The sequence below is a fragment of the Medicago sativa genome, chromosome 8 (genome assembly GCF_051527215.1).
Source record: "Medicago sativa cultivar Bolivia chromosome 8, Bolivia_mono, whole genome shotgun sequence".
Classification (NCBI taxonomy): Eukaryota; Viridiplantae; Streptophyta; class Magnoliopsida; order Fabales; family Fabaceae; genus Medicago; species Medicago sativa.
Window position 1 is genome coordinate 55,842,105 of NC_140756.1, and position 17,093 is coordinate 55,859,197.

Genomic DNA, 17,093 nt, shown 5'->3' on the forward strand with positions numbered 1-17,093 from the left:
CTTCTGATGGTGTAGCTTCTTCAGCTTCTAATGATGCAGCTTCTGATGATGCAGCTTCTGATAATGTGGCTTCTGGACCTCTTGTCTTCAGGAGCACTATTCTTCAGGAGCACTTTTACTATCTTCAGGAGCAGCTTGACTTCAGGAGCGCTTTCCACTTTCAGGAGCGTATTGCCTTCAGAATCGTCTAAGCTTCATTTTCTTTTGCTCTTTATTTGCTCATTCAGAACCAATTAATGATGTAACTTTTTAACTGTGGTCCTGTACACTTGAACAAATATTAGCTAGTCCAATTTACAATTTTTAATACCTTGTTATCATCAAAACTCTTTGAGGTTCATTGTTAAACACATTTTGTTCCAACAATCTCCCCCTTTTTGATGATGACAAACAATAGTATTTAAAATTTGTCAATTGTTGTTAATCTAATTAACGAGTTGACTTTGGGGTTACTGAGGTTTGTAAGCTCAGAGTCTGAGGTTTGTAAGCTCTAACTCCCCCTGAGTCTGATAGTCTTTAAGGTGAGGTTTGTAAGCTCCCCCTATGTTCTATCCAGGTTAATTAAATTCATTTTTCGCACAATAATATCAGAGCTAAAAAAATTGAAAGAATTGACTTATAGATAAGAAGAATGGTTCAATTAATTTTTATTTGAAATTTGATACTCCCCCTTTTTGATACACCGTTTTAAGGTAAAAACAAAAAGGATAGAAATTTTCAAAATTTTCAAATATTAATTAATGGGGCTCAGAGCCTTTAAATACTATCACATATACTCCCCCTTTTGTCATTAGCAAAAAGACATAAACAAAAAGAAGAGATGAGAAAAACGTAAGATTAAAGGTTCAGAGCATAATTCAAATAAATTTAAAGCATTTTAACCGTCTTCAAAAATTAAATAAACAAAGCATAGCAAGCAGTATAATCAGAGCAAATACTAACACACATGATATCAACAGTTAATGATATTCAGAAGCAAGAAGAATTCAGAAGCATATGATATCAGAAGCGAAAGACTAAATCAGAAGCAGAAATGAACATAGAATATCAAAAGCCTAAAAAGACAGAAAAATAAGCTAAAAGTGTGCAACTATGGGTTTGGCTTATTTCTCTAAAATCTTCTTCAGAAGCTCTTGAACATCGGCATACTTCTGATCCATCTCTTTCCTGTAGTTGTCTTTTCTGATTTTGGCTTCTTGCATGTCAGCTTCCAACTTTGATATCTTCAACTTCTGCTCTAGTAGCTCTGTTTCAAGCCTTTCATTTTCTTCTTTGAGCACCTTGTTCTCCTGAGCTAGAGCCAGGTGCATCATTCTTCTCCAGGATCTCAGAAGGAATGATCAGATGCAGCTCCTTAGGCAGGAATTCATCAGGTTTTCTGCCTCTGATACTGAGTGGATTCTTCACCCAAGTACCAAGAACTTCAACATCTCCAGTATTCTCTTCTATTCCATTCAACCAATCTTCCAGCTTCTGCTTGGCTTGCTCTTGAGCCTCAATGTAGGAATCATGCAAAACTGAAATCAGGTTGACGACCCTTTCTTTTATCCTCTTCCATTGCTTCTGATAGCTTATTGTATGACCCAAGTCATTTCTTCCTGCTATCAGTCTGAGAACTTCAGAAGCAATATCTTCCCACACATCTTTTAGTACTTGAGAATCCAGGAAAATGGTGGGAGGGAAAGGTTGTTTAGAGGGTTTTGGAGTGGCTAAGTGTACAATGGGTAGGTTTGATGATGATTGGTCATTTGTAGTTAAGGATTGGCTAGTTGATGGTTGGTCAGGAGTGGGCTCAACTACCATATTAGAGGCATGATCATCTTGATCATCCTCAGAGTCTGTGTCCATATCACATACACCAGTATGGTGAGTGATCTTGATGACTTGACTGGTGAAGAGGATATGGAAGCATGAGTTGGCTCAAGAACAATGTGTTCAGGAGCGGCAGTTTCAGATGCAGGTTCTGGTATGGATTCAGGTTCAGGAGTGGGTTTAGAAACTGGTTGTTCAGGAACAGTATGTCCAGGAACTGTCTTTTGAGGAGTGACTTGTTCAGGAACAGATGGTTCAGGAACAGTTGGGGGTGATGAAGTTGTAGGGGGTGAAAAGGCTTTTTCTGGTGAAGGTTTTTGTTGTGGGGGGTCTTCTGAAACAACTTTATCAGAAGCAGCTGCTTCTGGAGTTGTCTCAGAGGCTTTTTCTGAGGTTGATTTAAAGCTAGATTGGGGTAGTTCACCTAGATAATGACTTTCTAGGTGATCTAAAAAAGAAGTGTCTTCAGAAGGAATAGAGGATGTGGTGCAAGATGTGTGAGAAACTTGAGGTACCTTAGATAACATTGCTGAGTTATCTACTGCTTCTGAAGTTCTAAGATTCTGAACTTGCTCTATATTTTCAGCAACAGCTTCATCCACGATTAGCATCCTTTCTCCTTCCTCTTCCCTTTCAAGCTCTTTCAGGGCTTTCACTTCTCGCCTATTTGCTAAAAAGTCATCAGAATGTTCCTTAGCCATTCTCTTCATAGCTGGAGTCACTTGAACCATGGAGCTTTTCTTATCAAGTGGAGCCTTCTTTCTTTTCAGCATAGGCTCTGCCTCTTCTTCCTCTATCTCATCCAAAGCTTCATCCAGTTTTTCCTTGTAGTAAACTGTTTCAGCTTTCCTTCTCTTTCTCTTAGCATCCTTCTTTTGCTTGGGCTCATTATCAGTGGCTTCTGACGCAGTAACTCCTCTAACTTTCTTCCCTTTGGTCTTAATAGGAGTAGTTACCTCCTGAGAGCTTGCATCTTCCTCCAAGACATACTCAACTACAGATTTAGCTAAAATCTCAGGATTGCTCTTCTTAACGATGGAAGGAAAATCCCTGATAATTTCAGATTCAGCTTTAGTCATTTCCAACCATTTTTCATCTTTAGGGGCTGTCTTAAAATAATGCATGGAATGCAAGGTCCTGCTACTTATAGTCTTCTCAGCAGTAGAGGCCTTGAAGCATTTGTCAGATGCATCCCTTGATTTCTTCATAACCTTTAGTACTCCTCCTTGGTGGAAGATTTCAGACAATAATCTTCCATAGGGTACTTGTTTTCTTCCTTTGATAGTGCCTTCATTAATTGCCCAACAGAGATGATCCAAGACATATCTTGGGAAGTTGATCTTGTTCTGAGTTACCATGAAGTAAATAGCTAGCTTCTGTTGGAAATTTGGTTGATCAGATCCTCCACCTCTCTGAAAGAAACAATCAGTGCAGAACTTCACCAACATTCTGTGGTGAATCTTCATTTCTGATGTCTTGGCTTTTGGATTCCCACCCAGAAGCAAGTTGCAGTAGCTTTGTAGAAGGATATCTTCCGTCTTTACTATTTCTTGGAATCTTCCTTCTGCATCCACTCTGCATGCTCTAGCAATTATCTCCTCTGTGATGGTTACAGGAATACCCATCACTTCAGACCTTATCTCAAGGCTACTGAAGGAAATGGGATTCAACTCTATCTCCATCTTTTTCTTCTTTGACCCAGCTTGTTTCCCTGCTACCTTCACAGGCTTTCCATTGACGATTTCAGCTCTTAACGAGAAATCTTTGACCAAGTTCACATAAGTTGGCCCATTTAGCATCTTGAAGTATCCGGACAGCTTCTGAGTTTCTACATAACCTTCCATGTCCACTTCGTACTTCTTAAGTGAAGCGAAGTCCACTGGCGATTCTACTTGGACGATTAAGGATTTCCATGGAATATCCATAGTCTTTTCTTTGTAGACTGACCCAGATCCTGATGCGCCTTGCTTGCTTTAAGTAGATTCTGAAACTTTTGAGCTTGATGATGCCATTTGATGATGATTGAAGAAGATTTAGAGAATTTAGGGTTCTAAGGTTTTTGCGCTTACTTCGCAAGAGGTTTGAGAGCAAAAGTGTTTGTTGTGAGTGAGTAGTGTGTGAATTGACAAAGTGTTAAAAGTAAAAACGATTGCAATTCAAAGAAAACAAACAAACATAACATTAATGACAAATTGGGGGCGCGTGAAAAGTACTTTCAAAGCTATTAAATCATCATTGCCCTTTTTAGTTATACACCAATACATACAGGCCACGTCAGAAGTTTACAGAGTAACTACCAAGTTAGTGGGCCAGAAGTTACTTTAAAAAGTAACTCCCAACGTTTCCACTAATTCAACTATTCAGAAGCAAACAATCCAGCTTCTGGACTTCAGATGCTGACGTCATCATCAGAAGCGAGTTTTCCTCAGAACCTCAATAAAGAGCTTTTGATGGACTACTGCTTCTGAACTAACTTCAGAACCTAAACTCCTATTCAGGAGCAAGCAAGCATTTAATCAGACACAAAGTGCATGTTCAAATTTTTCTTTATAAAATCAAATCTTTCAACAGTTAAAGGCTTAGTAAATATATCAGCCCATTGATTTTCAGTATCAATGAATTGTATATCTAAAATTCCTTTTTGAACATAATCTCTGATAAAATGGTGTTTGATTTCAATGTGCTTAGCTCTTGAATGCAAAATTGGATTTTTAGACAAACAAATAGCAGCAATATTATCACAATAAATGGGAATACTGTTAGCAGTTATCTGATAATCTTCCAACTGATGTTTCATCCAAAGTAGTTGTGTACAACAACTTGCAGCTGAAATGTATTTTGCTTCTGCTGTAGACATAGCAATAGTTGTTTGTCTTTTGCTAGCCCAGGATATAAGATTATCACCCAGAAATTGACAATTGCCACTGGTTGACTTTCTTTCAATCCTATCACCAGCATAATCAGCATCACAAAATCCAATTAGCTTATAATCTAACGATTTCCTATAAAGGAGTCCAAGATTAGTTGTTCCTTTCAAATACCTGAAGATTCTCTTGACAGCAGTCATATGAGATTCTCTAGGATCTGATTGGAATCTTGCACACAAGCATACACTGAATAAAATATCTGGCCTAGATGCAGTAAGGTATAACAAAGAACCAATCATAGCTCTATACAGCTTCTGATCAACTTTAGCTCCTTCATCTTCCTTGCTCAAGGTGCACGTAGGGTGCATTGGAGTGTTCATCACTTTACAATCCTCAAGCTTGAACTTCTTCAGAAGCTCCTTTGTATACTTTGATTGATGAACATAGACTCCATCTTTGCATTGATTAATTTGAATGCCCAGGAAGAACTTCAGCTCTCCCATCATGCTCATTTCAAATTCATCCTGCATCAACTTAGAGAATTCCTTGCAAAGAGATGCATTAGTAGAACCAAATATTATATCATCAACATATATTTGCACAACAAGAATATCTTTTCCAAGGGTCCTTCTGAAGAGTGTAGTATCAACCTGTCCTCTTTTAAAATCATTCTTGATTAAGAAATTACTTAGTCTATCATACCAAGCTCTGGGAGCTTGTTTCAGGTCATATAGTGATTTCTTCAGTTTAAAAACATGGTCAGGATATTGAATATCCTCAAATCCAGGAGGTTGCTTGACATACACTTCTTCTGCTATGACACCATTGAGAAATGCACTCTTGACATCCATCTGATATAATATTATGTCATGATTAACTGCATAGGAAAGAAGTAACCTAATTGCTTCCAATCTTGCAACTGGAGCAAACGTTTCAGTGTAATCAATGCCTTCTTGTTGACTATACCCTTGTGCAACAAGTCTGGCTTTGTTTCTTGTTACTTCTCCTTGCTCATTCAACTTGTTTCTGAATACCCATTTTGTTCCAATAATGTTCTTGTGCTGAGGTTTGGGTACCAGATCCCACACATCATTTCTTTGAAATTGATTCAACTCATCTTGCATAGCTAAGATCCATCCATCATCTGAAAGTGCTTCTTCAACTTTTGTAGGTTCAATCATTGAGATCAGTCCAATCATTGATTCTTCTTGTCTGAAGTATGATCTTGTTCTTCTTGGACTATCTTTGTTTCCAATGATTAGCTCCTCAGGATGTGAAGACTTGTGTTTGAATGTATTTCTGGGAGGATCTTCTTGATGTGAGCCATTTTGTGCTTCATCAGAAGCAGCTTCATCTTGCGCTTCTGATGTGGGTTCAGCTTCTGGACTATCTTCAGATTCAGCTATCTGATCAGGTTCTGGAGTAACTTCAGGAACCTGTATCTCTGCAAAACTTTCACCTTGCTTTGAAGTTTTATCTTCAAGCTCTTTGTCATCAAATCTAACGTGCATAGATTCTTCAACACAGAGTGTTTCTGAATTATACACTATGTATGCCTTTGACCTTTCAGAGTAACCTAAGAAGATTCCTCTTTGGGCCTTGGCATCAAATTTCTTTAGGTAGAGCTTGTTGCTCAGAATGTAACATGTACATCCAAATTGATGAAAGTAAGAGATATTGGGTTTTCTTCCTTTAAAGAGTTCATATGCTGTTTTCTCCAAAATAGGTCTAATATAGATCCTGTTTTGAACATAACATGCTGTATTCACTGCTTCTGCCCAAAAATGTTTAGCCAAATTGTTTTCATGGATCATGGTTCTGGCCATTTCTTGTAAAGTTCTATTCTTTCTCTCTACAACCCCATTTTGTTGTGGAGTTCTAGGAGAAGAGAATTCATGGATGATTCCATGTTTTTCACAAAAGGCTTCAAATGGCTCATTTTCAAATTCTCCACCATGATCACTTCTGATTTTCAAAATCTTTGACTCTTTTTCAGTTTGAATTTGTGTGCAGAAGTTACTGAATACCTCATATGCATGATCCTTACTTTTCAGGAATTTCACCCAAGTCCATCTGCTGTAATCATCAACAATGACTAATCCATATTTACTTCCATATAAGGATGCAGTACTCACTGGTCCAAATAAGTCAATGTGAAGTAGTTCTAAAGGTCTTGAGGTTGAAACAATGTCTTTGGTTTTAAAAGATGATTTCTCAATTTTCCCTCTCTGACATGCACCACAGAGTGCATCTGAATGATAGTCAATGTCTGGTAGCCCTTTCACAAGTTGTAACTTACTAAGCTTAGAGATTAACCTCCAGTTAGCATGTCCCAACCTTCTGTGCCACATCCATTTCTTATCATTCACTGATAGTAGGCAAATCACCTTCTGACCAGCCAGTTCAGAAAAATTGATTTTATAGACATTGTCAACTCTCTTTCCCTTGAACACAATGGATTTGTCTTCCTTGTTGATTACTGTACAGTTGGGTTTTTCAAAAAGCACATCATAACCATTATCACAAAATTGACTGATGCTCAAAAGGTTATGTTCAAGACCATCTACCAACCATACATTATTAATTGAGGTAGAGGAATTACCAATAGTTCCTGTACCTATGATCTTGCCTGACTGGTTGCCTCCAAACTTCACATTTCCTCCCTCTTTCATTGTTAGGCTGAGGAACATGGACTTGTCTCCTGTCATGTGCCTTGAGCAACCGCTGTTTAGGTACCAAGATCTTTGTTTTGGAACTGCTCTTAGACATACCTGCATTATTGACATTTTTAGATTTAGGTACCCATTGTCCTATGGGTCCTGGAAGGTTAATGCTTAAGGCTTTACTCTTCACTTCTTGTACCTTGTGTTGTGAGTTGGGTTGCTTCTGATTAACCATCACCTTAGGTTTTGGTACTTCAGAAGCAGTAACTGTCTTCTTCTGAAACTTAGACTTCAGAACCTCAGGTTTTGGTTTCACTAGACTCTGAGGAATAGGTTCTGGTCTTTTTAGGATCCTAACCTTTGAAGTCTTGGAATCAGATTTGATCTTAGCCTTTGACTTAGAGTTCTTTGGCCTTGAAGTAATCTTAGCCTTAGAACCAGAAGCTTCAGGTTCTGATTGAACAACAGTTTCCAACTCAGCACCTTCTGGTACGAAGAAGGTTTTCAGACCTTCCTTGATGCATTCACAACAAGATTTTAGATTGGTTTTCTCAAGTTTCACTTCTGGAAAACCAATTCCTCTGCCATTGTTCTTGTAAATGCTATAAATCATAGAAGCCACTCTGCTTCTGTCAATACCAGATATAATAAAATCTTCAAGAGCAATTTCATGGTTACTTAAAGGTTTTTCATTACACTTTTCTTGTAGCTTCTGACATAAGAACCTGAGCTGATCTTCATATGTTTTACACATGAAGTCAAAGCCCCTAAGTCCTTGTTCAGAAGCTTTCAGATTCAATAGAGTTGATTTTTGCTGTTGTACTAAATCAGCATATTTTTCTTTTAAATCCTTCAACTCATTGGTTCTTACTTCAAAATGTGTAAGAAGTTCTTTAAGTGACTCAACAAGTTCATTTCTGGGAATTTTGGAATATACCTCGTTTTCATCTTCTGAGTCTGAATCTGATCCAGCTTCTGAAGTTGCTGTTGCTACCAACCCAACGGCTACCTTTGCATCTTCATCAGCTTCCTCTTTATCAGATCCAGATTCACTTTCCAAATCATCCCATGTTGCCATTAAACTCTGCTTAATCTGCTTCTTGTATTTGCTTGGTTTGAACGTTGATTTCTTTGACTTGTCCTTTGATTTCTCTTTCTGAAGATCAGGGCATTCAGCAATGAAGTGTCCAGGCTTCTTACAGTTGAAGCATCCCTTCTGATCTTCTTTCCTAGAGCTTCTGAAGTTACCCCTTCTGGCTTGAAACTTTCTGTTCTTCTTGGCTAGATACTGAAGTCTGCTTGAGAGCATAGCCATCTCAGCAGGATATGGTTCAGAGTCTGAACTTGATTGTTCTTCTTCTTCGGATTCAACCACTTTGAGAGATTTTGATGACTTGCCTTTGGATGGAAGAGCTATTGATTTACTCTTCTTAGTAGACTCATGTTCATTAAGACTTAACTCATGAACTTTGAGAGAACTAACAAGATCTTCGACACTTAAAGTGTTTAAATCTTTAGCTTCCTCAATGGCAGTCACCTTTGGTCTCCATCTTGCAGGCAAGCTTCTGAGTATCTTGCTCACATGGTCAGAAGCAACATAGCTCTTTTTCAGAATTTGTAGCCCAGAGACTAAGGTTTGAAACCTTGAGTACATCTCCTCAATAGTTTCATCATCCTTCATCTTGAATAACTCGTACTGATGTACAAGCATGAGAGCTTTAGCTTCTTTGACCTTCTTGCTGCCTTCGTAGTTAGAACAGAGTGAAGCAAACATAGCTTTGGCAGTGGACTTGTCACTCATCTTCATGTATTCTGCTTTGGGTATAGCAGTGACAAGAGCTCCTCTGATAATATGATGCTTCTTGTAAAGTTTCCTCAGCTCAGGAGTATGTTTCTTTCTATCCACAGCAGCTCCTTCTTCATCAAGGACTAAATCACCAACACCATCTTCTAGTATATCCCATAGCTCTTCATCTAAGCTCATGATATAACTATAGAAGTTGGTTTTCCACCAAGAAAATTCTTCAGCATCTCCATTGAACTTTGGAACTTTTCCAACACTGGATCTTTTACCATCACTATAATCATGTGATGCATTATTATAGCTAGTTTAACCAGGACCAGTAGGAGGAGGAGTAGACATGTTTTTCTCAGATCTTTGACTGTTGCACGGTTAAGTGTTACACAACAGACCAAGGCTCTAGATACCAATTGAAGGTGAGGAAAAACACAAGAAGGGGGGTTGAATTGTGTTTTGGAAAATTCTTCGTTTCTTCTAAAAACTGAACACACTGGTCAGAAGCTAAGTAAGACAGCTTCTGAAGTGATAATCAGAATCTAAATGCAGCGGAATAAAACAGAGAGAGAGAGAGAGAGAAGAAGAACGACACAAAGCAATTATACTGGTTCCTTCCACAATCCGGAAGTAGTCCAGTCCCCCTTGCACTTCCAAGGAGATTTCACTATGAGTAATATCTGATTACAAATGCTCAAGCACACAAGCAAGAGACTTCCTTTGCTCAAGCACACAAGCTAGAGACTTCCTTTGCTCAAGAACACAATCAAGAGACTTCCTGCTCAAGCACAACTGCAAGAGACTTCCTAACTAAACAAAATTACACAGAAAATTGTTTAAGGTTGAACACTTGATATACAATCAGAGGTGCTCACAATACAAATCAGATACAAACTCAATGGACTTAAGAATTTCTAAGATATGACTTTGAGACACAGAAATTCTAAGTGAATGCAGAACAATTTCAGCAGAGGTTTGGCACTTGTATGAGTCTTTTGTTTAGCATTCTTGCATTACCAAAACTCTAAGTCTTCACTCCTTTATATAGAGGTGTGAAAGAGACGTTGTGAAATTGCCAGCACACCAAAGAGTCGTTGTTTGAAGCTTGATCTTTCACCAATGATCTTTTGCCTGATTTGGTTGTTGTCCTATGAAGGACCAATTTGAAATCCATTCCTTATCCAAAGGAACATCTATGCAGACGAAGCCGTATTCTGGAGCTGTTTTCTTGTCTTGTAGCGTGGACACAAAACAGAGTAGTGGAGAAGGTGGTTGTATAGTTCGTACAATAGTACAATGTCAACGCTTTCGTCCAAATTGCAAGCACATGTCTTCAAACACCTTTGAAATGACCGTTGCAATGTTCCACTAATTTTCTGCTATGTTTTCGAATCCAATAGACAGCTTTTGCAGTGTAGATTCTTCAATCACTGAATCGTTTGCAAATCCAGTTGATCTTTAGCTTCTGGTGAAATGACTTCTGATGAGGCAGCTTCTGATGATGCAGCTTCTGCAGCTTCTGATGGTGTAGCTTCTTCAGCTTCTGATGATGCAGCTTCTGATAATGTGGCTTCTGGACCTCTTGTCTTCAGGAGCACTATTCTTCAGGAGCACTTTTACTATCTTCAGGAGCAGCTTGACTTCAGGAGCGCTTTCCACTTTCAGGAGAGTATTGCCTTCAGAATCGTCTAAGCTTCATTTTCTTTTGCTCTTTATTTGCTCATTCAGAACCAATTAATGATGTAACTTTTTAATTGTGGTCCTGTACACTTGAACAAATATTAGCTAGTCCAATTTACAATTTTTAATACCTTGTTATCATCAAAACTCTTTGAGGTTCATTGTTAAACACATTTTGTTCCAACAAAATATTTGAGTTATTTAACGTTTTGGCATTAATGGAACTATTTGTGAACAATTAATCATATAAATTATCATAATACTCTTAACAAATGAAGATTAAAAAACCCAATTGACTATCATACTAAGCAATACATTGGTAACATATATACTTTAATATAATTTAAGCTAGAGTAATATCAAATATTAACTTTAGGGTATAATCTAATTTAGATATCATTAACATAAATAATTTAAATGTACTAATGTAATTAAATACTACATTATATGTGCTAAACCATCTTATATGAAGTATATGTGAATAATTTAATCCAAAACCTAACATATGCCTTTGATCTATAATTAAAATATTGCCTATCTGATAAGGATATTGAATAGTATTTAAATTGAAATAAGGTGTCAAAACATAGTAAACTGATTAACTTAACTGATATGTATCTTCCACTATCCTCTAAGATACTTAGCACCTAATTATGTAGGTATTGACATATTATTTGGATGAAACTAATAGTAAATACTAAGGGTTATACACCTATGACCAAGATTAAAATTTATATGATTCATCAGATAACGATATACTTAGTGTTAAAGAGTCACCAATAACTTAGATGCTCTACATGGAGGTACTGAGGCGGTGGATGCAGATGTTTTTGGAATTGGTTGTTTGATTAGTGTTAAGTATAAAGGGGATAATGGAAATAGAATTAATGTGTTGTCTAAAGAGGGTAGGCGTGGTTTGAGAAATTTATGTTTTTGAAGGATGAGACCACCTTCTGTTGGCTTAGTAACTGGATTAGCAATTATTCATTTTGGAAAAATCCCCTCACATATCTCTTAATGGTTTTGAAATATACAATAGAAGACAAATCTTAGAAACATTCTTTGAAGAGTTTGACCAGGGGAGTCAATTAACGTCAACATAAACCAATCAATTCTTAAAGCTTTAAAACATTATTTAAACAAGTGTCGTAGTTTAAAAATATCGACACTATTTTAGCTTTCATAGTATTATATCACTTATGTTATAAAATACGTGGTTATTCAATCCTTTGCCATAACTTGGTCAAATAGTTTATGATCAAAATACGTTGACAAATTTCATCCATCATGTTTTCAGTTGAAGATTATTCGTCGGTATATACTATAGTTAAGGAATCCATTTTTGAATAACACTATCATACGACCATTTGATCTATAATCATCATACTTTGACTATGATACAAGTCTTTTGGTCTTAATCCCTAACTAATTTAATATATGAGTGTACTTATTTTCTTCAATCAAGTATCACATAAAATGGTTTTTGTCAAGTTTGAAAGTGTTTTATTATGGACTTGTACATGTCTCGCTTATTCGGCCTTTACACCGTATTCATAATGAATTTTGTTAATGGATGAGGTAGGGATATAAATTAACATACTTGTCAAATAAGGGTTTATACTTATCAAATACTAAGTAAATATTTATGATATACCTCATATAAATCATAATAGTTTGATAACCCAAGCTTGGTTATGAACCCATAGCTAGTATTTACCATATGTCTAATTAGTTTCCCTGTTTATTACGAATTTACAATAAGGATTAACAAAATGGGTTAAAATAACTATAGATGAGCCATTTATAAGTGTATTATGAACCATTTATGAAGCCGGCTAAAATAACCATAGATGAGACCTATTTAATGCAAATTAGAATCGAAACAATTTAAATGACAGAAAAGTATGATGAATAGGATTAAAATAATTAAATTGGCTAGAGTGTGGCGAGCGAAAATTTTATCCACAAATAGCGGCTATTATAAAAAACTTGATCACAATATGTTTAATCATTTCTAATAGAATGTCAAACTCCTCAAACTAACAGTTTTTATAATTAATTAACCTATCTAAAACCCATAGGTCTTATTGAAGCTAATTTTAGTCTTAACACCAATGATCATGGTCTATAGGACTAGTTCAAATATGAGGATTAGCAAAATATTTGAGTTACTTAAGGTTTTGGTATTAATGGAACTATTTGTGAACAATTAATCATATAAATTATCATAATAGTCTTAACATATGAAGATTAAAAAATCCTATTGACTATCATACTAAGCAATACATTGGTAACATATATACTTTAATATGATTTAAGCTAGAGTAATATCAAATATTAACTTTAGGGTATTATCTAATTTAGATATCATTAACATAAATACTTTAAATGTACTAATGTAATTAAATACTATATTATACGTGCTAAACCATCTTATATGAAGGATATGTGAATAATTTATTCCAAAAGCTAACATATACCTTTGATCTATAATTAAAATATTGCCTATCAGATAAGGATATTGAATAGTAATTAAATTGAAATAAGGTGATAACACATAGTAAACTGATTAACTTAACTGGTATTTATCTTCCACTATCATGTAAGATACTTAGCACCTAATTACGTAGGTATTCACATATTATTTGGATGAAACTAATAGTAAATACTAAGGGTTATACACCTATGACCAAAATTAAAATTTATATGGTTTGAGAAATTGATGTTTTTGAAGGATAAGACCACTTTCTGTTAGCTTAGTAACTGGATTAGCAATTAGCAATTATTCATTTTGAAAAAATCCCCCCCACAAATCTCTTAATAGTTTTGAAATATCCAATGGAAGACAAATCTTAGAAACATTGTTTGAAGAGTTTGACTAGGGGAGTCAATTAACGTCAACATAAACCAATCAATTCTTAAAGCTTTAAAACATTATTTAAACAATTGTCTTAGTTTAAATAATATCGACACTATTTTAGCTTTCATAGTATTATATCACTTATGTTACAAAATACGTGGTTATTCAATCCTCTGTCATAACTTGGTCAAATAGTTTATGATCAAAATACCTGGATGAATTTCATCCATCATGTTTTCAGTTGAATATTATTCATCAGTATATACTATAGCTAAGGAACCCATTTTTAAAGAACACTATCATACGACCATTTGATCTATAATCATCATAATTCGACTATAATACAAGTCTTTTGGTCTTAATCCCTATCTAATTTAATATATGAGTGTACCTATTTTCTTCAGCCAAGTATCACATAAAATGGTTTTTGTCAAGTTTGAAAGTGCTTCATTATGGACTTGTACATGTCTCGCTTATTCAGCCTTTACACCGTATTCGTAATGAATTTTGTTAATGGATGAGGTAGGGATAGAAATTAACGGATGAGGTAGGGATAGAAATTAACATACTTGTCAAATAAGGGTTTATACTTATCAAATACTAAGTAAACTAGACTTTTTACCCATGCGACGCACGGGTCCTATCGACTTTAAAAGACATCAATAAGTGATATATATATTAGCCAAACAGTCTAGTGGCTAGAAAGTCATTAGACTATTTGACCAAAATAAAAAGAAATATGTAATATTAGTTATATTGGTGTCAATCACAAATGATAATACCCATAGGCTAAAAGTCAAGAAATAGAGTCTTTAATTCAAAGTGATGGCACACTTTTTTGTGTAGAGGTAGTTTATGAAGATTCAATTTTTTTTAGTGAGTACTCATGAATTAACAAAAAATCTTTTTACCTGCAATACCTATTTTCATAAGTTCGAAAATAAGACAATCCAAAAATGCCTAAAATAACTTGTTTTTCTATGCTGCTAACTCACATGCTTTGATCTCAGGCATATATGGTTCTGTCCTAACTTTATTGGCTTTAATCTCGCAACAACCACAAGCTCAGCGTTTTAATCCATGTATATCTTTTCACATACACCAAAAGCAAATACAATCATAAAATCAATAATATTTCACACAATAAATCTAAAGAGGCAATTTCAAATATTATAAATAGGCAGCAACAATCACACTTATAAAAAACTGAATAATTTCAAATTGAGAGAAATATAAACTACGAAATCACAAATTGATTAATAGTTTAAAAAAAATATGGTTCACAAGTTTTTTTTACGCAATATGATTCATGAGCTTAATTCATGAGTTTTGAGAATATTTTTGACAAATATGTTTTGGGAAATAATTAGGTTAAGTTGCTGCAGACTTAACAAAATTAATAAATAATAATAAGTGTAGAAAATATTGTCAATAAAAAGGCAACAAGATAGACATGAAATTGGTTAAAAAAATGTACAAAATATTGTAAAAAAAAAGGCATGAAATTAGTGCGATTCAATTTTAGTTAGTGAGTACTTAAAAATCTTTTTACCTGCATTACCTATTTTCATAAGTTCGAAAATAAGACAATCCAAAAATGCCTAAAATAACTTGTTTTTCTATGCTGCTAACTCACAGGCTTTGATCTCATGCATATATGATTCCGTCCTAACTTCATAGGCTTTAATCTCGCAACAACCATAAGCTTGGGTTATTAATCCATGTATATCTTTTCACATACAATCATAAAATCAATAATATTTCACACAATAAATCTAAAGAGGCAATTTCAAATATTATAAATAGGCAGCTGTCATACCCCAATTTTTGACCTAAGACCCTACATACATACAGTCTCTGACCCACAATACTCTTTGACTTTTCAAAAAAAAAAAAATTCGGCAGGGAGGTATTTTAAAATACCTCATTTTTGGTTCCGAGCGGACCCTCTTCTCTTTTTTTTATTATTATATTTTCACCCTTAAAATTTCCATCTTTTATTAATTCTCTTTTAATTTTAATTTTAATTTTAATTTTAGTTTTAAATTTTTAATTTTTATTTAGGCATTTTCTATTCTTCTATTTTTAGCTTTTTTTTATTTCTTTTTAAGTGTCCAAAATGTCCAAAAAATAGTAGTGTCCAAAAATTCAATGAGTCCAAAAAATATATGTCAAGGTCTAAAAAAAAAAAAGCTTTCTCTTCTCTGTGCCACATCTTTAGGAGCAAGACACTTTGTTGCCAACATCAAACCTAATTCTATAAAAGCCAACCTGCACACACACAAAAGGACAAACAATTTTACCCGACAACACCATTTTCACACGCACACATACTCCAAAAAAACCTGAAAACCAAAACTCTAGCCATCACAATCTTTAGCCACCGCAACCCTAGAATTTTCGTTCGATTTTTATTATTTCTTTTGATTCATGCTGCACGGAAAACGTCAGCCCTTGATCCATATACATATGCTTCATCGCTATGTTGGGTTATTTTGATTCTAATCACTACTATTTTCCATTGTCGTATTCATCTATTTCCATACATCTTTTTATCGATTTATTATTCATTACCTTTGTTTTATTTTCATCGATTTACCATTCATATTGAATTAGATTCATAACTTTGCTTTTAAATTCCATTCATGCTCCATATCATGTTCCGAAAATTCCAATTGCCATTGTTATTAATATTAGTGCTACATGTAACTAATTAATTAATTTCAGTTGTATTGAGGAGCTGTTCGGTGCCGTATTCCATATATTATCAATATATATTCATATTCATTGTTGCTTCACTCCTGTTCGGCTTTCCATTGCAATTGCAAAGAATTGCTTTCAGGTTGCATCACTCATTCTTTTGATTTAAAGTGTCCATCGTCCCCAGGTAATTAAGCAGTCTACGGCAAATTGTTCGAGGGAATTTTATAGGTTTACTATTCTATATTTTATTCGTTTTTTTTTTTTTGTCTTTTTTGTCATTTATTTTTAGCACACGCAATTTAGAATGTAACAATAGGCTTTAATGTAATTTATTTTTTTTACTTTTTTTATTTTTATTGCAGACCCTAGAATGTATAATAGGTTTTTATGTAATAGCTTTAGGTGCACGTGTGCGTGAGTGTGTGTGTATGCCTTTTATTTTTTTTCTAGTTTAGGTTAAAGGTTTTTGTGGTGATCCAACGTCACCACAAAATACCTACGCTTTATTTTCCTGCTCCGTTAGTGTTAATTTTAGTTTAGTTATTATTCAAAAAACAACGAAAACATATAGTATCAAAATCACAAAAATATTTTTTATAATAAACCTTGATCCTAAATCAAGTGACCGTCTTTTTTATTTTATTTTCTTAATCAAATATCAATCAATTTAACTTATTTTGAGTCCATTTTCTTTAATATTAAAAAACACAAAC